The sequence below is a fragment of the Peromyscus eremicus genome, chromosome 10 (genome assembly GCF_949786415.1).
Source record: "Peromyscus eremicus chromosome 10, PerEre_H2_v1, whole genome shotgun sequence".
Classification (NCBI taxonomy): Eukaryota; Metazoa; Chordata; class Mammalia; order Rodentia; family Cricetidae; genus Peromyscus; species Peromyscus eremicus.
This window is the reverse complement of record NC_081426.1, coordinates 57530194-57557722: the sequence shown is the minus strand read 5'-3', so window position 1 is coordinate 57557722 and position 27529 is coordinate 57530194. Positions and strand designations below refer to the sequence as shown.

The following is a 27529-nucleotide window of genomic DNA, read 5'->3' as shown; positions in this document are numbered from 1 at the left end:
TTCGATTTTTCCCACCACCACCAAAACCAATCTGTTGTTTGCACCACTTGATGAAAAGTTTTTATGACTATATGATTTTTTTTTTTTTTTTTTTTGGTTTTTTGAGACAGGGTTTCTCTGTGTAGCTTTGCGCCTTTCCTGGAACTCACTAGGTAGCCCAGGCTGGCCTCGAACTCACAGAGATCCGCCTGGCTCTGCCTCCCGAGTGCTGGGATTAAAGGCGTGCGCCACCACCGCCCGGCGACTATATGATATTATAAATATATATACACATATATATGGCCACTAAAATCCCTTCAATTGCTGACAAGACCCTTGACTTGTTTCTAGTTTTAAACTTTTGCCAGTACTGCTCCTATGGACATTCTTGTATAAGTGGTCTGGCATACACACACACACACACACACACACACACACACACACACACACACACACATTACAGTTATGTATGTGTGTGTGTGGGGGGCTACTACATTATGAGGTATATATGTGCCACCAATTTACACTCTTAAAAGCAGAGCATAAAAACTCCCACTACGGGGTTGGAGAATTAGCTCAGTGGTAGAGCACTTGCCTAGCAAGCGCAAGGCCCTGGGTTCGGTCCTCAGCTCCAGAAAAAAAAAAAAAAAACAAAAAAAAACCAAAAAACTCCCACTACTCTATTGTCATAGTTAGGGTTCCTATTGCTGTGAAAAGACCATGACCTTGGCAACTCTTATAAAAAAAAACATTTAGTTGAGGTGGCTTATTTACAGTTTCAGAGGTTCGGTCTATTATCATCACCGGCAGGGAGCATGGCGGCATGCAGGCAGATGTGGTGCTGGCTACATCTTACATCTTGGCTTGCAAGCAACAGGAAGTCGACTAAGACACTGGGTGGTATAGGAAACCTCAAAGCCTGTTCCCACAGTGACACACTTCCTCCAACAAGGCCATACCCACTCTAATAAAGCCACACCTCCTAATAGTGCCACTCCCTATGAGATTATGGGGCCAATAACATTCAAACTGCCACATCTATGTAGCTAACACTCATTATTTTTTTAAAGATTATTTTATTTTTAACCATATGAATATGTATGTGTGTGCAGTGCCTGCAGAGATCAGAAGAGGGTGTTGAATCCCTGGAGCAGGAGTTGGGTACTGAGACTTGAGCTCAGGTCCTCTGAGCTACCCCTCCAGCTCTCCAGACTCCAGTCTTTTTTACTGTTGGTCAGTTTGTTGGGTATGTAGAGTTTGGTTTTTGTGACATTTGATTATGAGTGACTGTGAGCAGTTTTTCATTTTAATTCATTTTTCAGATATCCAAACGGATGCTTAAGGTCTCTCGCTCTTTATTCTTACCATCTTATCTCTTTTCTTTGTGGAAGCTGTTAAATTCCCCATATTCCCTTTATGGTAGGCTGAGCACTAATGTGGCTATGCCATGAAACTCAACAATCCTTCTCTTCTTCCCATTTTAAAAATGTAAGAGGACCATTTACCTTTGGTGACAAGATCTTTGTTGTTGTTGTTGTTGTTGTTTGTTTGTTTGTTTTTCAGGGTTTTGTTTTACAGGGTTTCTCCGTGTAGTTTTGGTGCCAGTCCTGGATCTTGCTCTGTAGACCAGGCTGATTTCGAACTCACAGAGATCCACCTGGCTTCTGCCTCCCGAGTGCTGGGATTAAAGGCATGCACCACCACTACCCGGTCTAGTGACAAAATCTTTTAAATACTGTTTCAACTAGAGAGGAAAATCACAGCTCGGCATTCTAAAAATGTCTTTTCTGATTGCATTCTTTCATCAAACTGATCACACTTCATACCTCGTTCCTTTTATCTCAATAGCCTTGCTTTAGTTCAAGGTAAACTTCAGATACAGAAGTTGGAGCATTGTTTAAAACAGATAATGTGTCTATTATGAATACATTTGTCAAAAAGTAATTAAGAACCTGCCTGAAACATCTGCTTCAAAGCTGTTCAAATGCTGGACTGTGAACAGATGTCACTGTTCAGTATTACAATAAAAACAAGAACACGTTACTAAGAGTGCAGGGATCACACTCCCAAGGTGTGGCTTTTAAACTCTGCCTTTGGAGCCTAATGCCCAGGCCTTAGAGGTGTAATGCATTTTGTATGTTCTTTTCCATTCTTCATTGTCTTGTTTTTAGCTCTGATTTCACTCAACCGTTTAAAATCGCTGGCACTGGATCATTGGCTTACATAGTAAATCATTATTATAAAAATCTCTCTCTGCTTAAGGGGTTTTAATAGAATAGTATCTATGAATACTCAGTTTTAATGGGTCTATCTTAGAGATTTAAATGTGTAACACATGATGAAAACCTTCAGCAGCTGAAGTGGTAGCTCGCTCTGTGGTTAAGAGTCCTTTCTGCTTTCAGAAGAACCAAATTCAGTTCCCAGCATCCACATCGGGCAGCTCACAACCATCTGTAACTCCAACTCCAGGAGATCCAGCGCCCTCTTCTGGCCACCATCAGCACCTGCACACGTGGCATTCACTTAACACAGACACACATGCACATAAATAACACAAAAATAAATCTTTGAAAAAGAACCAGTTTTTTATGTGTGTGTTTTGTTTTTGGTTTTTCAAGACAGGGTTTCTCTGTGTAGTCCTGGCTGTCTTGGAATTCATTCTGTAGACCATGCTGGCCTCGAACTCAGAGATTCACCTGCCTCTGCCTCCTGAGTCCTGGCATTAAAGAGGTACGCCACCACACCCAGCTAAGGAGGACAATCTGAAGATGGTGATTTAGAGACAGGCTTCAAGATGAATTAGAGATTGGTGAAAAATGGTCTACCGAGGGAAGGTGCTGTGAGCAGAGAAAACAGATGATGAAGGGGTGAAAAACAGTTTAAACTTGGTTGCAAGCAATGAGATCGGAAAGGGAGCCGCACGTTAAAAATACAGTGTTATAGAGTCTGACTAGGATGTTTGTGACTAACCAAGAGGGAGCCAAAGGTCGCAGTGTGTTCAGGCCTGTGTGATTGGGAATAAGGACAACAAAGACAAGGAAATGAGAGACAGGTTTGGAAGGACACAGTGTTGCTCCGAACACGTTTAGTTTTAATAATAAATGTAGCAACTACATTATTCAGAGTTCTCTAAAGGCACAGAACCGATAGGATGAACATATATAGTAAACGGGGATTTAGTAGGCTTGCAGGATGTGATCTGGAATGGCTGAGAACTTGGAAGTTGTTCAATCTACAAGGTTGGATGTCTCAGCAGTCTCGACGCAGCGCCAGGGTCCTGGGGAGCTGCTGGTCTTCAGTCTACTCTGAAATCCAGAAGTAGGTTCTAACACCAGTGAAGGAATGCCAGAGCAAAGGGACAGATGGACTTGCCAGGGAAAGTGAGGGTAAGCATTGGCAAAGCAAACTTTCTCTCCTCTATGTCCTTTTAGCTAGGCTGCCTCCCGAAAGGTGCTGCCCAGATTTTGGGCTGGTCTTCCTGCTTCAGATAATCTGATCAAGAAAATCCTTCGCAGGCATGTCCAGCAGCTTAGGTTTTAGTTGATTCCAGATACAGGCAAGCTGACAACCAAGATTAGCCATCACAAGCCCACCATTTGCCAACCTGACATACAATCATATCTTACGCCAAGATTAATTTCCAGATGGAAACAATAACCAGGTCATAATTCTGCCTAACATGATACGACTACTCCATGTACAACAGCAAGCGCATTATGTGCTTTAGAATAGGTAGCAAAGTCCCTTGAGGAATGTTTAGCCTTTCAGTGTCTCAAAACGTAAATGTGGCAGCAAGGCGTAGTGATACACACCTTTAATCCCAGCACTCAGGAGGCAGAGACAGGCAAATCTCTGGGAGTCTGTGGCCAATCTGGTCTACACAGAGAGTTCTAGGATGGCCAAGGCTATATAGAAAGACCCTGTCTCAAACCAAACCAAACCAAACTAAACCAAACAAAAAAACCTCTTAAATATGATAATATAGATTTATAACATTTAACCACTGATATCTCAATTGATGTTACATTATGTGATTTAAAAAAAAGTAGAGGAAAGCAAACACAAATACTGAACACACACACACACACACACACACACACACACACACACAAAACACACCCCTGTTTTGAACAAAAAATAGGATCGATATACTCCTGTCAATTACAGTCCTCATTTCTGAAACTGGTCACATGGCCTTAGCTAATAATTAGAACTACCTTCCTCTACTACCCGTTCTGTACCTCCACCCTCAGCAAGCACCTCAGCAGGTCTTGGTTCCTTCTCTAGAGGAGTGACCCATACCTTCATCCCTGAAGGGTCTGTGCCCTTTGCTATTCTTCCTGATAGAGATTGTTGCAGTTTCCCATTGACTTTAATCACAGGACATGGTAGCACCAAGAGACACCCTAAAGGTTCTCCTGCACTCCAGACATAATCTTCCTTACCTCCATCGTGGAGAAGCAATCCAATTTCCCCATGGTAATCTGGATCTATCACCTCTCCCAACACTGTTACTCCTTTCTTAGCCAGTTGGCTAAGAAAGCCCAAAGTGACCTGGGGAAGTCTGAGCTTCCAGTTCAATGGAATGTTTGTTTTACATCCAGGCAGGAGTGCTCCCCTGTCTGGAACCAAAACTTCTAGGCCAGCAGAACTTAGGGTCACAGGAACAGGGAAAAAAAAATTCCCTAGTGGTCACTAGGAATGATAGTGAGTGGAACCATCGCCATTTCCACACTCTGGTTCCTGGACTTGTAAATCCTGGGAGAAACTACCATATACTGGACACTGATTCAAAACATATACTACCTTCTAGTGAACGCTGCCCCAGGCCTCCAGGCTGCTGCAACCTAATTGCCCCTGTAAATGTGTCTTTAAAAGGTCATTCTGCCATTCTATCAAGGCAGCTGTTTTTTGGTAGGGAACAAGTTAAGACCAGTGGATTCCATGAGCATGGGCCCATTTGGAAAGCATTATCCATATACTTCTTCCCCAAATGTCTTTCTTACCAATTTCCCAATCATGCTCTTTCCAAGTCATTGACCATCCAACCAATCCATGGCTACAGCTCCATGAATAAATGAACAACCACACACCTGACCATTTCTCCAAGTCATTGACCATCCAACCAATCCATGACTACAGCTCCATGAATAAATGAACAACCACACAACTGATCATTTCTCCAAGTCATTGACCATCCAACCAATCCATGGCTACAGCTCCATGAGTAAATGAACAACCACACACCTAACCATTTCTCTAAGTCATTGACCATCCAACCAATCCATGGCTACAGCTCCATGAGTAAATGAACAACCACACACCTAACCATTTCTCTAAGTCATTGACCATCCAACCAATCCATGGCTACAGCTCCATAAAAAAATGAACAATCACACACCTGATCATTTCTTCTTCTTCTTCTTCTTCTTCTTCTTCTTCTTCTTCTTCTTCTTCTTCTTCTTCTTATTATTATTATTATTATTATTATTATTATTATTTTCAAGACAGGTTTTCTCTGTGTAACAGCTCTGGCCATCCTGGAACTCGCTTTGTAGACCAGGCTGGCCTTGAACTCACAAAGATTCACCTGCATCTGCCTCCCGAGTACTGGGACTAAAGGTGTATACCACCATCACCTGCCTCCATTTCTCTTTCTTATCAAAATGTATGAATGACTGTGTACATTTGCCTGAAGTTTTGCCCACCTTGAAGATTTCCCTTCACCAGTGTCTTTCAGGATTGTTCCAGAAAGGGGTTGTAATGCTGTAGCTGTCTACTTCTGTGTGGTGCCTACAAATTGTGAAGAACCATCCAGGCCCTAGTCTCCTCTTCCTCAGTTAATTAATCATAGGGCATACTCCATGAGGCTGTAGGTGCATGCTTGAGAGCAGAAGGCATTGCAACAGGAGTAGAATAGGCATTTGGGCAACTTCTTCATGTAGCTTGCTGGGACGCCCAAGACTTGCCTTGGTTCGTACATCATGTACAGCACTTCCATTTGATAATGGATTGCTGCTGTGCACACCCTACTTTATGGCTTAGTGGATTAAATAATACCTAGCTCATGGTGGGCAGCTCAGGTCACGTTGTCAAATGCTGGTCCCACTGAGGCCCAATAGCAGGCTAAGAGCTGTCTCTCAAAGAGAAATAATTGTCTGCAAATAGGGGTAAAGTCTTGTTCCAAAATCCCAAGGGTCTCTGCTATGATTCACCTATAGGGACCTGTCACAGACTCTGAATAGCATCCCTATCTGCCTCTGACATGTCAGGTACCAGTAGGTACTAGGAGGTCTCCTGGAGCACATGGTCCAAGTGGTAGAGTAGCCCGTACAGCAGCCTGGACCTGGTGAAGAACCTTCTCTTGTTCCAGGCCCTACATAAAGACAGTAGCTTTCGGAGTCACTTGTGAAGGGGCGGAGTAACACGTGCAGGTAAGGAATGTGCTGCCTCCAGGATCCAAATAAGGCCCACCAAATGTTATGCTTCTTTCTAGGTTGTGGGAGGGCCCAAGTGTAATGACTTACCTTTCCCCTTAGAAGGAACGTCTCTGCATACCTAACGCCACTGGCCTTCTAGAAATTTGACAGAGGTAGAAGCCCCTTGAATTTTGGTTGGATTTCTTTCCCATCCTTGAATGCACATATGCTTTGCCAACAAGTCAAAGTGGTTGCTACCTCCTGCTGGCTCACTTGGGTCAATCAGCATAACATCATCAATACAGTGGGCCAGTGTGCCACTTTTGTGGAAGGGACAGACAAGATCTCTCTGAACTAAGTCAGGACACAGGGATGGAGAGTTAATATACCCTTGAGGTAGAACGGTAAAGGTGCACTTCTGCCAGCTGAAAGCAAAATTCCTTCTGGTGGTCCTTATGGACAAGTACTGAGAGAAAAAAAGCATTTGCTAGATCAATAAGAGCTGCACACCAGGGAGTGGAATGTGGTGATTTGGAGGAGAAGTGTCCCCCACAATCTCAGGCGTTTGAACACTTGGTCCCTGGATTGTGGCACTGTCTGGGGATGTGTCTGTGGTGCAGTCTTGCTGGAGGAAGTACATCACCAGACAAGCTTTTAGATTTAACAGGCTGCATCATTTCAGTCCATTTCCTCTGCTCTTGCTTGTGGTTCAAGATGTAAGAGCTCAGCTTTCTTTCTTCCTTTTCTTTCTTTCTTTCTTTCTTTCTTTCTTTCTTCCTTCCTTCCTTCCTTCCTTCCTTCCTTCCTTCCTTCCCTTCTTCTTCTTCTTCTTCTTCTTCTTCTTCTTCTTCTTCTTCTTCTTCTTCTTCTCATTATTATTATCATTATTATTATTATTATTATTATTATTATTATTATTATTATTATTATTGGTTCTGTCGACACAGGGTTTCTCCATGTAGTTTTGGTGTCTGTCCTGGAACTCACTCTGTAGACCAGGCTGGTCTTGAACTCAGAGCTGTATCTGCCTCTGCCTCCTGAGTGCTGGGATTAAAGGTGTGCACCACCGCCGCCCGGCTAGAGAGCTCAGCTTTCTATCCCTGCCGCCATGCCTGCCACTTGGCTCCACCCCTCCGTGCCTTGATGAATTCCTATCCCAAACTGCTTTTTTATGTAAGTTGTTTTTGACTATAGCTTTCCAGCCATCTACAAGTCAGGAACTGATATTTAACTTAAAAGTTGCAATACAAGGGCTGGAAAAATGGCTCAGTGGTTCAGAGTGCTCAGTCTTCTAGAGGACCTGGGTTTGATTCACAGTGGCTCACAACCATCTGTCTCTAACTCCAATTCCAGGAATCCAATGCCCTCTTCTAGCCTCTGTGGGCACCAGGCACGCACACAGTACACAGACATACATGCAGGCAAAATGCCCATACCCATAAAAAATAAAAATAAATACTTCTCAAAAAATTGCAATACAGTACAATAGAGACATACAAGGCATTCACAGGATAAGCTAAGATAGGCAGGCTGAGATAGCTGCAGAGGTCAATGGTAGATTTCCAGTCAACCCGGAGCTATTGGCGGAGTGCAGGCCCTCTTAGCAGATGAAGCTAATGCATAAATGACAAAGTCAGTAATCATAAGACTACCCTTATGTGCCACTAACGACATCATTTTAATTTGAATATGTAAATGCACACTCAATCACCTTTTTTGGTATAGAGCTAATGCCCTGTATTCAATATTCATCTCCTACTGAGTGTGGGTCTTCCTACTGCAGAAGCCATATATGATTCATTATGGATGATTTTTACTTATGGTTTCTATAATGGAGAGAGAACTCAAAAGTATTTCTGAAAGAGTATGAATACAGAATAACCTGATCATTATAAAAAAAAAAATCTCATGTTAGACTATAAATTAAACTCATTGCTTCCTTAAAGGAGAGAGTCTTAGGAAAAGCCAGATGACCCGAACAGAGCACTCAGTGATGTGGCTCACCCGTATTCTTGTCTGAGATCCTTAATGGTCCATGGCCTTTGACAGGAACAACTCAGGGCTTTGATGACTTTTCTCGTCATCATTTATAATTATCCAGCCTTCATTAAACTTGACAGCAAACTTTAAACAGCTCATTTACATTGCATCATCTCAAAACACTCAACTTAATTTTTATGGAACTCTCTTTCCAGTCATTAGTTTAGATATTTACTGATTTTTACCATTACTCTAACTTTTGTAGCTGCTAAAAACAAGCTTATGAATGAGCACAATCAACTTTCAGTACCAACTGAACAGTTAAGGAGGGAAACATGTGTGTACCTACTGAGCCACTGAGCTGTGGGTGATCCCTGGGCCTGTGGGGTCAATGCATACATTTCCCAGATGGTATTAGGTTGAAGCAAAGAGTCAGCTCAGAAGGAGCTGCTTGAGAGTTCTGTTGTTATTTTCTGACATTATCACTTAATGGTGGACTAAGATATACGGTAGACAGAGCCTGGGTCAATATCTAAACCGTTCAATTTGGGCAACCCACCCCCTTGTTCCTTAGTGTTCTCTTTGACTAAATAGGACTCTGGGTTTGTGACTGCAACTGTTTCCCAAGAGCCTCAATGTATATAATACATGTGAAATACTTTATAGTGAAGAGTGGATGGGTGTGGTGGGTAAGACATTCATTTGTCATAAAACCTAGAAAACAAGCACCCTGTCCCCACCTTATAGACGAAGACACTGAAGGGGGGCTGACTGGATGCTTTAATGAACACAGCTGGTGAGTACAGGGCTCCATACAGTTTCAAGGGCACCATGCTGTCACCTGCTTTCAAAATAATGTCATCTGCTGCTCATGACTCCTTTATGGGCAGGTCGTTATGAACCCTACTATAGCAGTGAGGAAGCACTTGTAGGAGCTTCATGTGCAGCAGAGAACAGCAAACTGAACTGAAACTGTTTGCCAGTGTGATCGGATTAAACTACTGGCAAACAGAGCACTGAACGCATGCCTGAAGAATGTGATCACCTCTTAGACAAAAGTCCCCTCTGAAATCATCACAGTTGTAATTAAACAGGAAAATGGCACCAGTGGCCAAATACAAGCGCTCAACTTCTGCCTACTGGCTTCCTCCTAATTTTTAGCACTTGCCTATAAAACAAAGTGTTGACCCATTGTTGACCGCAAACTCATTCCCATTACCCATCTGTACTGATATCTGGTAGGAAAACAAGAAGCATTTTATAAAACTGGCTAATATTATATATACCCCCTCCCTTTAAACACATCTACAAAAGATCACAGTTGATACTATAATGACTAATGCTTGATTATAATATAATATTTGCTTTTGAAAATACTTTAAAGCCGTTCAAGCCAAGTGTGGCAACTCATGTCTGTTACCCTAGCAGTCAAGAAGCTGAGGCAGGAGGACTGACTTCAGTACCAGGTCAGCCTATGCTATGCCATCTTGTGAACTGCAGGTCCGCCAGGGCTACAGACTGAGATCCTATTTCAAAAACAAACAAGCCTCTCAGCTTGTGGTGGCCTACATCTTTAAACCCAGCGTGCTGGAGGCAGAGGCAGGCAGATCTCTGTGAGTTTGAGGCCTGACTGGTCTACATAGAGAGTTCCAAGCCAGCCACACAGTGAGACAAATGATCAAGCAAATAAAAAGTAGCCTTTTGTAGCTGGAGGTATAGCTAAGAGCATATGCTTAGCACATGCGAGGCCCTGGGTTCCATCTTCAGCATTTAGAAAAGAAATCAGGAAACAATTGTTTGTCTGGATAGCTGGGGGAAGAGAAGGCTTTCCATGCATACACTTTTGGTAGTTTGTGAGTATACACATTTGCTGAGCACAAGGATGGAGACTGAAAGACCACACAGATGGAGAGAAACTGTGGCTAACTTCCTGCCTGATCCATGATTTGAAGAATGTGCTGAGACATCCAACGTCTTTATGTGTCATAAAAAGCAACAGTGTGAGTAACTGTGATTTTGATTTTACTGACCAGAACCAAATCTAGACGTGTTTCTGTTTCCTTGTAGCTTTACAGTAATGGAGGCAAAAAAGGGTAACCAATCAGTGCCCTTTAGGCCCAAACATCACCAACCAAAGCTGTCTGTGCTCTCTGAACACATAATGGGGAAATCACAGACCAACTTGATTGGCCACAAGATCAATCAGATTTTCCAAGTACTTATGTTAGAACATCGTACAGTTGGTACAGAAATGGTAATAAAGGCCAATTTAAGCAACAGAGGGGAGAAAAATGTGATTATCGAAAGGAGAGAGACAGGGAGAGACACAGAGAGAATGAATATAAATTAGAACATGAGTGTGAGAATGTAGGCGAGTTGACAGAACCCTCACCTAGAAGGCAAGAAGCCCTGGGTTTGATCCTCAGTCCAATTATTAAAAAAAAAACAGAGAAAGAAGAGAGTTCTCAACTGCTCATCATTAGAAATGGGTTCAGTACTACAAATGTTAACTAAGACAGTGCCATTCAGAAACACCCAGGCTTGCCTTAAAATAAAACTTAGAAGAATAACAATTTCTAAAAACCACCAATAAGCTGTTTTATAGCTCCAACAAAAAGCAAGACAGGACAGTGTAGTGAGTGAAATGGCAGATCAATGGACATCTGCAGTGGCTAGAAGGCCTTGGTGTCAAATATGTCCTAGGCTAAGTCCAGTGTTCTTAAGAGGCCCTTCAGGGTGGTCTCCTCAGCCTCTGATGGGGCCTGGCAGTGACAACAATAACTTAGACAAGCTGGTGATGCAATCACAATGCACTGCATTTGTGCATGGAACTGTCAACAAATGCTTAAAATGATCTAAAATAAAAACATTAGAAAAATAATTTAAAAAGAAAGAAAGAAAGAAAGAAAGAAAGAAAGAAAGAAAGACAAGATGGTTCTAGCCTCTCTGAAAGACTGTGCTGAGACTGGCCATCGATTTTAATGTCCTGTAAGATACGGAAATGATTAACCCTTCTTCCCACAGATAACAGGTAGAAAGGGAGTAACCACACAGCTCCAGTCTCCATCCTCTCCTATGTAGTCTCCACTAGACAGTCGAGCAAACTTTCTAAAGGATAATTCTTGACGACACCATTATATCTAAAATACTGCTTCATTTTCAGTCTCCTGCTAGGTCCTAAAAGCTGAATCCTTGGTATGGAATTCAGAGTTTTCAATGTCCTAGTGGTCCCCCAGTCCCGACAGCCTCATCTTACTATCCATCTATTTCATACATCATCCATAATTAAAAATAACTAACATGATAGATCAAAAGAAGGAAAATAAGTACTAATGAATAGTTCCAAATGAAAAAGCACTGTGGATGTATGAGTTAGTGTCTTAGTCAGGGTTTCTATTGCTGTGATGAAACACCATGACCAAAAAGCAAGTTGGGGAGGAAAGGGTTTATTAGGCTTACACTTCCACATTGCTGTTCACCACTGAAGGATGTCAGGACATGTGGTGATATTCTGTTTGTGATCTAACAAATGAAGCTTCCCTGGAGATCAGAGTGCAGAGCTAAGCCACTAGTTAGCCATAGAGGCCAGGCAGTGGTGGCACACACACCTTTAATCCCAGCACTTGGGAGAAGGAAACAGGAAGTGATATGGCTGGGTGGAAAGAGGAAGTTATAAGGCAGGGTGGAGACAGGAGCTAGGCCCCTTTCAGCTGAGGAGTTGGTGAGGTGAGAGGTGGCCGTGGCTTGCTCCTTTGTCTCTCTGATCTTTCAGCATTTACTCCAATATCTGGCCCTGGGTTTTTATTATTAAGACCAATTTGGATTTGTGCTACAAGGACAGGAACTCAAACAGGGCAGGATCTCGGAGGCAGGAGCTGAAGCTGAAGCCATGGAGGGTGCTGCTTACTGGCTTGCTCAGCCTGCTTTCTTATCGAACCCAGGACCACTAGCTCAGGGATGGCACCACCCATCAAGGGCTGGGCCCTCCCCCATTGATCACTAATTGAGAAAAATGCCTTACAGCTGGATCTCATGGAGGCATTTCCTCAACTGAGGCTCCTTCCTCTCTGATGGCTCTAGCGTGTGTCACATTGACATACAAAACCAGCCAGTACAGCTGGCAAACCTTTCCCCTTCTGCATTTAACCTGCAGTTAACTCTCTAGGCTCTGTGACCCAGCAATGGCAAATCTGTAGAATTAGGTATGTCCTCTACATTACTAGTCAACATTGCTCCTAATAAAAATGACTTCCTAGTGTGGTGATTTATGTCCCCCCAATAAAATTTATCTGAGGATCACAGGATAAAGGCCAGCCACTATTAGTAAAAATGGAAGTCATGCAATGTTAGCACACACCCTTAATCCGTCTGGATCTCTGTATGTTCAAGGCCATACTAGGGAACAGAGCCAAGTGTGGTGACGCACGCCTTTAATCCCAGTACCAACCATAGAGACCTGGAGGTCTGTACAGACAGGCAGTGTCAAGGAAGTGAGGTAGCTGGGCTAAGATAGCCAATGAAAGGGCAGGATAGCAAGGCAATAAAGGCGCGGGTAAAACAGGAAGTAGCTGGCACTTTGGAAGCTGCAGCATGGTGAGGTAAGGTTAGCTGGTGGCTGTTCGGATTTCTCTCATCTGTCAGATTTTCAGCCCTATTTCTGGCTCCGTGTTTTTTTACTTAATAAGACTGCTTAGAAATTCATCTACATCCTAGGTTATTTGGTTTGCATTAGGACTCACATAAAGAAAACCTAGCTTTGAGCTCCTTAAGAGGGCTCTTATAATTCATATCCTTTCCAAGATCTTGGAAGCTAAGTTTATGGACCTGTACCAGAGACATCAAGTGTTGTGGGACATAGGTCTTTAAAGCTGGTGGCTTCTGTACCCACCTAGTATGAGCATCTTTTGAGATGTTGCTCAGATGGTACAAGCTGCTAGTATGGACTTCTGTGAAGATCACTTCCACCAATTGGGAACACCGACACAGCCTTGTTGATAAGCTGTGGTCGCTGGATGACCGTCTTCTGAACAAACAAGCCTCTGGTCATTTCCTGAATCTCAAGATTTAGATGAACCCATGCCCATCCTGCATTTACACAGCAACAACAGTGACCAGATTTTCTGCAATCTGAACCCAAGGCCCCACTCCCACCCGTCCCCCTTTAACCTTATTCCTGATGAGTCTCGCCTGTCACCATCGCTATTTACCTGTTTCTACAGCTAAGGTCTCAGTGTGATGCCCTGGCTAATCTGGAACTTGCTACTTAGCCCAGGCTGGCTCACTCACGCTTGCTTTGATTCTCTTGCTCCTGCTTTCTAAATGCCGGGATCACAGTATGCAATCACCATGTTCAGTCCTCACAACACAGGTATTACTCACCTTCCTCTTGTTTTTCTGGGAACCCCCTCTTCTAGATACCATCTACAGCCACCCCTTAGCTACCCGCTGAAGTGAAGCGATGGACACTTTCTCCTGGGATGAGACACTGCTAGAGGAGAAGAGCACACACAGCTAATAGGAAAAGAACGCTTGCTTACTGAGCATAAAAATGAAGTTGGTAGAGAGATATGACAACAGGATGTAAAAACCTAAAATTTCCAGATCAAAGGTGTCTTGGGGAGCCATGTGCATAGTAGGAAAGTGCTGAACTAGTTGTATGGGAAAGGTTTCTTTCTTTCTGCAGTAATAGCTTTGAGGTGAAGCCAGGGAGCCTTGAATCAGGATTGAACCACATGACAGGTAAGAACTGGATAATTCAGTCACTGTCTTAGTTACGGTTTCTATTGCTGTGAAGAGACACCATGACCACGGCAACTCTTACAAAGGAAAATATTAAACTGAGGTGGTGGCTTAACAGTTTCAGAGGTTCAGTCCATTATCAGCATGGCAGGGAGCACAACAGTGTGCAGACAAATACGGTGCTAGAAAAGTAGCTGAGAGTCCTACATCTTACAGGCAACAGGAAGTTGACTGAGACACTAGACAGTATCCTGAGCATAGGAAACCTCAAAGCCCATCCCCACAGTGACACACTTCCTCCAACAAGGCTACACCCACTCCAACAAAGCCACACCTCCTAACAGCGCCACTCCCTTGGGGGCCATTTTCTTTCAAAACACCACATTCCACTCCCTGGCCCCCAAAGGCCTATAGCTATAGCATAGTGCAAAAATGCATTCAGTCCAACTTCAAAAGTCCCTATAGTCTATAACAGTCTGAAACCTATTTAAAAGTCTAAAGTTTAAAATCTCTTCTGAGATTCACACAATCTCTTTAACTGTAATCCCCTATAAAATCAAAATAAAAACAAAACAGTTCACATACTTGCAACACATAATGGCACAGGATATACATTACCATTCCAAAACGTAGGGAAGGAAACACAGTGAGGAAATCTTGGATCAAAGCAAGACTGAAAACCAGCTGGGCAAACTCTACTCTGTATCTTCATGTCTGATGTTGAAACGCTCTTCAGATTTCCAACTCTGTTCAGCTTTGTTGACTGCAACACACTTCTTTCTCTTAGGCTGGTTCCATTCCCTGTTAGCAGCTCTCCTCGGCAGGTATCCCATGACTTTGGCATCTCTAACATCTTGGGTTCTCTAAGGCAATCCAGACTTCAACGTCACAGCTTCAGGCAATGGCCTCTCTACTAGGTCTCCACTCAGGGACACCTCTGACACATGCCTAGCCTCAGTGGCTTTATTCTCTAACTCCTTTCTTTCATCTTTTACTCTAAATCCAGAACCATGTGGCCGAAGCTGCCAAGTTCTGCTGCTTGCTGGGACTGGAACATGGCACCCTCATTCAATTACATCTTCACCAGCTTTCTGGCCTTCACTGCCTAAGCTTGGCTGTCCTGAAACCAGATCTCTAGATCAGGATGGCCTCAAACTCAGAGATCCACCAGCTTCTCTCTTCCCAGTGCTGGGATTAAAGGTGTGTGCCACCACACCTGGCTCTAAGCTTTTCTTTAGTTTCTTTCTACAATTTGGAAACTTAGCGGGGTGGGATCTTACCCTGAGGTCACCACTCCCTTTATTCCATTTCTTAATCTGTTTATCCCCTTGAACACCAGATTTAGTTCCATTCCACTTCCTGGTGCTTTTTTTCTCCTCAAAATTTACATTGTGTAATTTACTCTGCTCAGCTTGCTCCTTTTCATGATAAATATTCATTAGAGTTACCACTAATATCCACACGACAGAGTCTATACTGGACTGTTTTTGAGATTTCTTCTGCCAACAGAATTAATCCAAAACTCTTCACTTTAGCCTTAGGCAGACTCTTTGGACAAGGGCAAAAAGCAGCCACATTCTTCACCAAAATATCACAAGACCAGTCTCTAGGCCACATACTAACATTCTTCTTCTCTGAAACCTCTTAATCCCCACAGTTCATCAAATCACACTCAGCACCACTGTCTTCCATGCTCCTACTAGTATGGCCCATTAAGCAGTGCTTAAAACATTCCACTGCTTTCCTAACCCGAATTCCCAAAGTCCCTATTACCCTATTACATGGTCAGCCTTGGTACCAACTCGGTCTTAGGGTTTTTCTATTGCTGTGAAAAGATACCATGACCCCGATAACTCTTATAAAAGAAAACATTTAATGGAGGTGGCAGCTTACAGTTTCAGAGGTTCAGTCCATTATCACCATGGTGGGGAGCACGGCAGCATGCAGGCAGACATGGGGCTGGGAGAATAGCTGAGAGTCCTACATCTTGTAGGCAACAGAAAGTTGATTGATGTACTGGGCAGTTATCCTGAGCATAGGAAACCTCAAAGCCTGCCCCACAGTGACACGCTTCCTCCAACAAAGCCACAACCACTCCAACAAAGCCACACCTCCTAATGGTGCCGCTCCGTATGAGATTATGGGGGGCCAATTACATTCAAACTGCCACAGTCGCCTACACCCTGGGAGAGGAAGAAGAGATGAATGAGAGGAAGAGAATAAAGGTGGCATTTATCTGTGTTTGGAGAGTACATATAAGTAGCTATACATTCCCCTTCTCATCCTGATTATCATAGTCAATCTGTTTCAATAGGACTTGCAAGATGATCCTAATTGTGCAGATTTCTTTTTTTTAAATGGCAACTCAGGTTTCTTTAACTCCAGGCTTCTTAGCAAGCTACGAGAACTGTCTCCTTTCCTACAAAGTTGCCAGTTACTTTGCTATATGTTTTAGGGCCAAATCCATTATTTCTGAACTGACAGTGGAACCTCTTAAGCCCTAAGTGATTCTCAACCTTCTTAATGCTGCGACCCTTTAATTAAAATAGTTCCTCATGCTGTGGTGACCCCTCCAACTCTAAAATTATTTTCATTGCTACTTCATAACTGTAACTTTGCTATGGTTATGAATCGTAATGTAAACATCTGTGTTTTCCGATGGTCTTAGGAGACCCCCGTGAAAGGGTTGTTCAACCCCCAAAGGGGGTCGCAACCTACAGGTTGAGAACTACTGATGGGGCTGTGTCTCCACGTTGCACTTACAGAATGCTAGGTCTGTCGAAACTGCAAAAGGTATTGTTTCAAGCATGTGAACTCTTAGGTCAAAGCACCCATATAAGAGCAAGACAGAGAAAGGTTAGTTAACAGAGAAACAGAGCAATGGAATATATGTGCAGAGAGAGACTGGCAAGAAATCACACAGAGAGAAAGAGTCCTGTTTCCTGATTTACTATCAGTGATGCCAATTGCCTCAAGGCTTGGCGGCATTTCTAGTCTCTGACTCTGACACAAAGCTACATTATTGCTCACAGGACACTCTGGTTGCTTAAACCAGTTTAAGTAATTTTGTATAACTTGTTAGGAAATAAACCTTAAGAGCACAATAAATGAAGGGAAAGGAATACAAAGTATAGTGTGTGTGTGTGTGTGTGTGTGTGTGTGTGTGTGTGTTGAGTGTTATATCATACTGCAAAATTTTGTTAATGTCACCTTAAAAAGAAAGAGAACTCAACTTAGACCTATTTTCTTTTGACATTATAAACCCCCATTCACTGTTTTATTCTCAGAAGACCTAACAGTGCCTTACACTCATTTAACAAATGTTTATTGAATGGACATACAATTCAAAATGACACTCACTTGATCAAAATAGTACATCTAATTGTGGGGTTTTCAACAGCGTTTCATTTCAAATTAAGATGTTCTTTATAATTCTCATCACCATAATTCTGTCTAAATACAAACACACAAAGAAATGCTGTTTTCTGTTTGCTAAACAGAAGACTGAAAACCACGGTGATACGGTTCATTCGGATCTCGTGTTTACTCTTAGGAAGCCTGCTCAGTGCCGCGGTCACTAAGACAGTTCACAGACTGTGCCAGGTCTCTTCTGGCCACCTGGTAAAGGTGACTTCCCTACCTCTTTGAAGTTAGGTATAGCTCTAGGACTTGTATGGCCACTTCCAAGTGGAAACCGAGAAGAGCCAATGCGTTGTTATTATTATCAGCACATCCTTTACCCTCTCTTCCAACAGTGGAAGAATGAGCTGAGGTGTAGTCTCTAACAGCCTGGGGGGCCAAGTGACTACAGGAAATGCAGCTCTCATGCTTGACCTCATCACACATACAGCATAAACCTTGGCTGACTTCAGCCACTAGGATGTGACGATCTTTTATGGCCACAGCCTAACCTATTTTCCTTGATACTCAACAAACATCTTTCTCACACCAGGATGAAGAGAATGAATAGCATTGGCTTTCAATTTTTCAGAATGGTAACATTTTGTACACCCATTCAAAAAAAATTTTTTTAACTTTTGTATAGAAGTATTATACATTTCGCCAGGCGGTGGTGGTACACACTTTTGATCCCAGCACTTGGGAGGCAGAGGCAGGCGGATCTCTGTGAGTTCAAAGCTAGCCTGGTCTACAGAGCAAGTTCCAGGACAGCCACCAAAACTACACAGAGAAACCCTGTCTCAGAAAACAAACAAACAAACAAACAAACAAAGTATTACATTTCATGCACGTGCTCCAGATACATTTTCAAATCCCACATCCTCTCAAACCCAGGCTCCAAACACATCTGGATAAGATGCTATTCTGGCACTCAGACTCTTACCACCTGTTCTCATTTGCATCCTTCAGGCTGTTTTACTACCAGTACCCAGTAGATGCTCAGCATTTCTTCCACGAACAAACTGTCGGCTGTAACCACACTAGTCTTATAAACACGGATACAGGTCCCAGTGGCTCCTAAGCTTGCTGGGAACAGTCCCACACATTAATAAGTGTAATTATAGTTTTTTTTTTTGGGGGGGGGTTTCCAGATCTCTCTCCCTTTTGTTGTAGTTTTGAGACAAGGTCTCACAACGTAGCCCTGGCTAGCCTGGAACTTGCTATGTAGGCCAGGCTGGCCTCAAACTCATGGAGTTGTTGACAACCTCTGTCTCCAGAGATTAAAGGCATGCTCCACCACATCCAGCCTTTTTGTTCTTTCTATTTGTGGCAAGTGTTCTAAGTTCTTTTATAGCTACAAAATGTAGGATTTCACAGTAAACTAATAGTACAAATAATGTTTATAATAAAATGGCACGCAAATCACATATTCATATTCAACAACAACAACAATAATATAATAGAAAGCAATCCCTCAAGCATTCTTACTTGCCTAAACCTATTCTAATTCTCAAACAGTAAACATTCTGAAGCATAAAAGAGAAGCCCTACAGGTCATCTGGTCTGACAGGCAACTTGCAGAAGCTTTAGGGAGTATGAGTATCCTTTTCCTTTGATGTGTACTGGGTTAAAACCCTGACTTCCGGATTAGCTTCATTTTGATCCAAATTTCCTAACATCAAACATTTTGCTTTCCAGTTCTTATCCCATCTCAAGCTGTAAGAAATCTTCACAAATAGCCGGGTGGTGGTGGCGCATGCCTTTCATCCCAGCACTTGGGAGGCAGAGCCAGGCAGATATTTGTGAGTTCGAGGCCAGCCTGGGCTACCAAGTGAGTCCCAGGAAAGGCGCAAAGCTACACAGAGAAACTCTGTCTCGAAAAACCAAAACCAAAACCAAAACCAAAAAAAAAAAAAAAAAAAAAAAAAATCTCCACGAAGAACTGCTTTATTAAATGTGGAAGAGGTCACAACACACATTCTTCTTCCGTCAACTGACTTATAGCAGCCTTGTAAACATGCTCAAGAAACTCCGGGTAAAAAGCATTGCAATTGTCTAATCCAGATAGCTCAAGTTCATTTGAGCTCAGAATCTTTTTCCCTCTTCCCTTGTTCTGGAGCTGGAACACAGGATCTTGCAGACAGTGGACAAGAAAATCCTGGGCCAATGAGCTACATACAGCCCGAGTTCCTGAGCTTAGCTAAAACCTAAATTATTAACTGGCTATTCTTTAAAGCATGGTTTGGGAAATACTCCAGATCATTCTAATTTTATTATTGCCCTATACTGAAAAACTTTTTTTTTAATCTGGGTGCAAAATTTACAATTTTCTGCTGGGATATTTTTGTTGTTGTTGTTTGTTGTTTTGTTTGTTTTTCGAGACAGCATTTCTGTTTGTAGCTTTTGGAGCCTGTCCTGGAACTCACTCTGTAGACCAGGCTGGCCTCGAACTCACAGAGATCCGCCTGATTCTGCCTCCCGAGTGCTGGGATTAAAGGCCTGCGCCACCACCGCCCTGCTGGGATCTTTTAAAGATGTCAACTGCTACCATCTTTTTCCCTTTCCCATGAGAAACTTTCTCTCAGGCCTCATTACTAGAAAACGCCTTGCTTAGGCAGAAGAACTGGTTTGGGTTTTTTTTGTTTTGTTTTGTTTTAAACCCTGGAATTTGAAACATGCTTACTTTGTTCCTTTCCTGGCTCCAAGGAAGTTCAAGACCCAAACTAAGACTCCCGTGTTGCACAGGACCTGACAGCATGTACTTTTTATCCCCCCCTCCCCCCTCACTCCCCACCCCTCACCCCCGCTCCGCCCCCTTTTCCCCTAACCTCAATATTCTCATTCAGTTTGTTTTACTATATTGTACACATAGAAGAAACAAAATTACTTCAAATATCTCAATATACATGTGTTATGTGTGTATATCTACATCTTTTTTCTTACAATTTTGTATCTATCTCTCCTTGTCACAAAAATATTAGCGTATTCGCCTTTCTCTAAAAGTTTTTACATAAATCCCTATAAAGAACATAAACATTCACTCCAGTAGTCAAACCTGTAAATGCAGAAATAAGAATTAAAAAAAAAAAAAAGTTGTGAGTCCCCCTAACAGCGATCTAATAATAAAAAGCCTTATTAGACCGTTTCTTAACAGGAAGATTTATTAAACTCCTTACTAACAGGAAGGAGAATTAACATTTATTGTGCATTAGTAAAACTGCTAGACACATAGTAACAGCAGTTCCATTTTCCAAACAAAGTTGGAGGGTATCTGCCAGCGCATAATCCCTGAACCACGCGGAAGAAACTGACCTGTCACGGCGGTGGGGGTGGCGGTGGGGGTGGGGGTGGGGGTGGCGGTGGGGGTGGGGGTGGGGGGCACACTCTTCACAGCCCTTTTAGTAAAAGTCTCAAATCAGACGAGATAATCATAATGGCAACAATATATACTCTGTGACAGCCAAGTTCTCCCAGCAGCTTCTGATTCCGGAACACGCACTGAAGCAACTGTCTAAATGCCAAAGTTGCGACCAGTCAAAACCAAACACAGGAAACTACCATCTTTACTGTCCACCTTTGAGGATAAGGCCATGCACTTAAAAACTTTAACAAGGTGTGCATGTTGTCGGGGGATCGGAAAGAGTTTCCAGCTTGTTTTATTCTTGGGAACAATTCTGGAGAGCAATACTCGCTCCTCACCCGCCCGGCTACCCGCGCCGCGTGGAGAACTTTGAGCAACTCCAGGGCAGCGGGGCCCGCATTCCGGAGCTAGGGAGGTGAGGGGGGAGAACCAGGTTCGAGTCCCGGTTGCCGCTCGAGAGCCCCTAAGCCTGGGCTGGCTCGTCTGGAGGGCAGGTCGCCCTGGCCAGCGAGTCCTCGGCACCGGCAGACCCCGAGGACCAGGGAGCGGGCCTTCGTCCTCCGCGCCGAGGAGGAAGTCGCACTTACCGCGCGGGGCCAGGAGGGAGGCCCGGGGTCACCGTGGCGCGGGGCGGCGGGCGGGGAGGCTGCGCGGGGCGCGGGCGGGCGCGCTCAGCGGAGGGATGCTCGGCCCCGCGCGCGCCCCCAGCCCCTTCCCCACAGCGGCGCCCCGCGCAGCAGCCCTCCCGGGCCGAGCCACCCCTCTCCGTCAGGCGACGCCAGGCCAGGAGTCAAACTTGTCCCGCAGCCCCGGGAGGGGGGCGGGCGGGCACGCGCGCGGCCGTGGGTGGGGGTCGAGCACCCGCTCGCCCGTCAGTCCCGGCTCGGCCGCCCCGCCCCACGACAGCAGGCCCCGCCCACCGCCGAGTCCCGCCCGCGCCGCCCAAGGGGCTAAGCCCCGCCCCCTCCCGGCGGAGCCCCAAGATTGGCAGTTTTCTTTCCCCTGGGTGACCCCGGGAGCTGGTGGAGGGGCAGAGGGAGGCCGAATGGGGGCACGGAGGGTGCTGGTCTCCGGCCTGGAGAACTGGGGCGCCGGGTACATTATACTGGGCGGGGCTCTGGCGTGGAGGGGGCGGGCAGAGCGTACTCCGTGGAGCTCAGGATGTGCCAACCCCCAGAAATTGGGAGCTGGGGAATTCCTGGGGATGGAAAATGAGGGAGAGTTCCCTCTGCAGGACCGGAAGGCGACCAGAGAGAGATGGCCTGGGTGCGTCTCAGCTAACAGGGGAAATCAGCAAAAGTCTGTCTCGGCCAGCGCCTGCAACCTTTCTTCTTGCAGGAGTCTGATAAGGGTGCTCTAAGTAGTGGGTTTGTGCCATCGAAGTTATGATGTGCAGCTCTTGGCCGTCCGTGTCCTTGTTTTACAATGGTGGGATTTAATTTACTCCTATTTAAAACATGTAACTCCTCTACGCTCAGTGCTGAGAAAAACCATAACCTATACAACACCTGTATGTCAACACTAATCTGAGACACTTTGTTACCCTATCGATAACTGTAAGAAACAGCTATAATCTCTGGGTAGAAGAAAGGAAGGAGGGGGGCTCCCATTCTTTCTTCTGTGAGTCAGTCATACATGGATGAAGTGCCTAGTTGTACTTAGTTCTTAAAGTAATTCATATATCGATTGTGTGTGTGTGTGTGTGTGTGTGTGTGTGTGTGTGTACTTGTTGCTTGCTACTTTGACCTGGCTGCCCCTCTTCCGTGGTGATTAACTGTGGCTATTGCCCCAAAATGACAATTGCCCTCGAGCGGTCTTCAATGTGTCTCTCTAATAAAAACGCAGTGCAAAGCAGTGGTCCAGACGACTAACACTAACCTAATTGTGTAGGAGCTTTGGGATGGATGGGAGATCTACTGAAGGATGTTTCCTGAACAGGGACAAGGGTTAGAAAAAGCAACAATGTAAAATTATGAAGCATTGACAAGGACTGCTAATTCAAAGGATAGAGTCATTTAATGCTGTTACAATCAGGAAATAGATAGATCAAGAAATCTACGAATGCTCCAACCACAAAGCATAAGATAGTTTTCATCAGAGGCGGTGGAAAGGGCATTCCCTGTGCGGTGACACCTACACGCAAACTTCAGCAGCATTGTCTTTAATTACAGAATGCCACGCATAAGCCCACAGTCTGCATTTGTGGAATTTGGAACTGCTTTGAGCCCCGGTTTGCTTTTTCAGTGCTAATGTTTGTGCACTTTAACAGCAAGTGACATTCTTTTCATTGTTCCTTCCTGCTCATAATTACTTCGTGTTCAGTTTTGCAGTGTTAACTTCTTATTTTTCTGCAGAGTTATAGTGAGAAAAACTAGAAAAGCATGGCAACCAAATCAGACAAATCATACACAAAGATAAAATGTGGATCCTAATTTAAAACAGGCATTCTCATATACCATTTCCTCTCCCTTCTACTAATATGTGGCTTGTTCTATGCTGGAGTCTTTTTCGATTAGATTTATTAATTAATTCTGATTTTCAAGTGATCTCTTCTATCACTCCAGCAGAAGCAGTCAAAATATCCTTTGCAGCCTGGATCATGAATGCTCACCTGTGCGGCTACCTCTTGCTCTCTTTTAGCTGTCCCTATACTGGACTGTACTCTCTCTGTGTCCATACACTGAGGGTCCCTTAGGTGACATGCTATTAACCTTTCACACAGCTGACTCCTTCTTGGTCACCTTTCCTAACTATCCTATGGAAACCTTCAAGCCTCACCCAGTTCCTCACTCTCAGTACTAAGCACCCAGCACCTGCCACCTCTAATTCCCTACTCTCATTAAATGTAAGCCCCGTGAGATATAACGTTGCTTATTTAGAGCACGGCTACGTCTCGGTGTCTGAATCTTACTGTGTCCATCACAGAGAAGGTACGCAACCAATATGTTTTTGGTAGATAAGTGACTCCACATAGGAGAGATAGTTTATATTCCCTTTTGTAACTGCCAAAGACTTTCATATAATTTATCTCTTTGAGCTGTATGATTTAGGCATATTAATAAAGTCTGAAACGTAGCCTGATTTTACTCCATTTAATTCTAGAATTGAAAAGCTGGGTTTGACCTCCCATTGTAGCAATACTAAGCAACCGTGTTTGAAGAATCAGTACAGTTAAGCTTCTAGGATGGCATCTCATACAGGCAGGCCCAGCAAGGACATCCACAGAATCAAAAAGCCGTCCGTGATCAATAAAAGTCTCGATATTTGTCCCTGAAATAAAACAACATAACAATGATCACAAGTGGAATAATCGAACATAGAATCTTATTGCTGATAACTGACAGATGGTGTTGATACAGTGTCCTTTGTAAGCGCTCAAAAAATTTTAGTCAATAATATAAAACTGAAGTTAATTGTTGGGGCTCAAAAACGTACTCCAAAATGAGAACCCCAAAAGTAACCTCAGAGATGGAGAGGTGTTTTCTAGTACTCTATCTGCTGTCTGTGTTTTGACACGAACAGTTCTAGTCCAAACAGTCCCATGGAGATAGAGAGATGGTAAGACATACATTCTACTGACGTCCCAAACCTGGGAAGAAGAAATGTTACAACCAGGCCAGCCACATGGCTCAGGGGGTAAAGGTGCCTTTCATGTAGGCCTCATAGCCTAAGTGTCTCGAGAGCCCACAGTGAAGGAGAAGGATTGCTTTCGTCAGACGGTCTGCTGACTTCCACAAGCACACTGTGGCACACACACACTGAATAAATAAAAATATAAAAATAAATAATAGTAATAATAATATTAGTAACAACAACAACAACAACAACAAAGCTGGGCGTGATGGCACGCACCATTGATCCCAAGGCAGAGATAGGTGGATCTCTGTGAGTTTGAGGCCAGCATGGTCTGCATATGGCGTTCCAGGTCAGCCTTGCTGGAGGAAGTATGTCACTTGGGGTAGGCTTTGAGAGTTTGTTCTCTGCCAGCCGTTCAAGGTGTTTTCTTAGATTCCTGCTCCAGCTGCCTGCCACCATGCTTCCCTGCCATTGTGGACTGCCCTCTGTAATGTAAGACAAGAGAAACCCTCCCTTCTGTAAGTTGCCTTGGTTGTGGTAGTTTACCAAAGCAACAGAAAAGTAGCTGAGACAACCTGGTACGATCATTTTCCCACCTTTTGTGTGAGAGCCGTGGAGCTTACCCCTGGCATGGGAGAAAGTAAAGCCCCCTTGTTCTCTAGACCATGTGGTCAGACAGATAGGGCACAGTCCCCGTCAAATCACAGAGCAGGAGCTCAGTTTCCTGGTTAGCTTCTTTCTTTACATGTGGAAGGAAGGTGATTTCCTGTCCTTAGAGCCTACAGAACATTGACCTCATAAGTGTTCCACACAGTGCTGGGGACGTGGGGAGAAATAGACATTCTCTTACAAACCAGTTTCCATTCACCCATCCATGAGTAGATTTCTCGACAAGACCACACTTCCAACTTGGATGTGGGGCTACGGGACCCTATTGAACATGCTTCTGTGATGATTTTGTGACAATATTGCCTTCATGCTGCTCACCATGACATGGCTGAAGGCTCCTCATGGTCTAACTAACCCCGTTGGTCACACCAGCACTGTGCCCATTCCGAACAGTTTGCTTCGTTTATTCTACATTATTTTGCACACAATTAGGCCTTTAAATCTGCTGCCCCACATACCCCTTTTTCCCTTATCGGCTGGCCCTGAAGACAACTCTTTCCCTGGTGATCTTTATCTGGACTTTTCCAAGCTTGTGTTCTTTCTATGCTCCAACAGTACCCAGGTGCCTCTCTCTCTGTTGTGGTACTTACTGTGAATGTGGGTTTACTTGCCTGTCCCTCTGAGTAACAGAGAGTGTCTGCTATAGGAACTCATAAATATTTGATAAATGAATGAATTAAAAATACCCTTGGCCTATAAACCATCGAAAAACAGCAACTCACTCGATTAGGACCATCTTTCCCCCTGAGCATTGAAACACAGACAGACAGAAACTTTCTTCTAATTTACACTATTTATACCACAAGTTTCATAAAATTTTAGGAGGTTTTAAATGAATTGTTCTATCGTCTTACCAGGATGAGGGGATGAACACCAAGTGCTTGTGTTTGTTTTCATGTGTTAACATAATCATTCTAACTTTTCAATGTACTTGTTGTACACTGTAAAAAAAAAAAAATAACGGTTGCAAGGCTACTGATTAATGTTGCTGTCTCTTGAGTTAAAGACTGTTCCAGAACGTTGCTCTGTGTTTGATGTATCATTTCCTGATGATTATCTAACAGGCAGGAACATTCTGCTTTGGTTTCTGTTTTTTATGTTCTCTGAGAGCAAGTTCCTAGCCACTCTGCATGCATGTTTACAGATTTAGGTTTGTAGCTGTGTGTGCCAATGATCCGCCTGTAAGATACTCCTCCATTGACACCTAGAAAGCACACAAAAGAGGTCCAGAGCCCAGGAGACACAGTGTTGCTCATGATGGAAAAGGGGACGGACAATGATGAATCAGAGCCATATAAACCCAAAACTGCTCCTTGGTCTCCACGCTTGCTCTTTCACCTCTGACTTGTTCATCTCTTAAGCGCGCGCGCACACCCTCTGCCTTCACACTTGCGCTCTGTGTTCGGTGTCTATACTTAGCGCCGAGTTCTTGGAGAAAGACTCTGGCTGTGTAATAAGCAGCTGACCTGAGACACGAAAACATCGCGTGAGTGGAAGGTGGCACTCTGCACACATCCGAAGGCAGTCAGGCAAAAGTCTACGTGGTGCCGAGGAGGGACAAAACAACAAGGCCTTTCATGCTCTGGCCCCATCCCAGGAAAGTCAAGAAATGCTGTTGATAAGATTCAGAAAGCCTCTCTTGTTGCCCTCAAGTTTGGGTTTCTGTTGCTTTTAAATCTGAGCCTGCAACTATTGCATCTGACATATTTTCATATTGATTTTTTTACTTTATCAAACAATTGAAGGTTGTTCCATTGTTCTAGCATTGTGAAGGATGTTTTGATTATGTATTTCCACTTCTGTATGCACACACTTAAGATAAGGCACTTCAGAATCAAAGGAGTTACTCAGAGCTTTGCGGCCGGAGGCTGGAATACCTCAGGGACCGGGAACTCATTACAGGCTGGCTGTCCCTTCTGAGGGTACTAGCTGAGCAGGCAAGAAGGCGGCTCCGTCAGGTTCTTTCCTGCATAGGCTGCTGGTACAGCAGGGTTTGTTAATAAAAACAAGCCCTTCCTTTCAGCCACAGGTGACTTGGGTGGGGACAGCGTGCACAAGGCAGCCGGTGGTGTGTGGACTGGATATAAATAAGGCTACCCCTGAGGAAGCTTGGGGTAGCTGCCTAGTTCTGAGCATTACCAGCACAGTGGTGGCAGATCAAGCCGGATTGCCCCCTCTGAGGAAGAAATTAACAGAGTGATTCACAGCCTGAGGTCTGAGACAGGCCCAGCACCCTTCCTGGTTCTCACAGAAGCTGGCTACACTTCCGGGCTGGCCTGCTGACTCTCCCCACCATTGAAGGGTGATGTCCAGTGTACCCTTATGCTCTGGTATGCTTTGTCATGACTTCACTGCGGCCATGGGAGATGCTGAAAGAGGAAGATGTCTGTCATCTCTTGTTAGCCTG

The 27529-nt window shown here is 44.1% G+C and overlaps 1 protein-coding gene across 1 annotated transcript in view; it reads right to left on the bottom strand.

Moving 5' to 3' along the window:
* Klhl5 (kelch like family member 5) overlaps nt 1-21547 on the bottom strand; it is a 69611-nt gene extending 48064 nt beyond the window's left edge. Inside the window, exon 1 of the mRNA XM_059275903.1 lies at nt 21465-21547. The gene's annotated coding sequence lies outside the window, so the exon portion shown is untranslated. The remainder of the gene's footprint in view (nt 1-21464) is intronic.
* Between the last annotated feature and the right edge of the window lie 5982 nt (nt 21548-27529).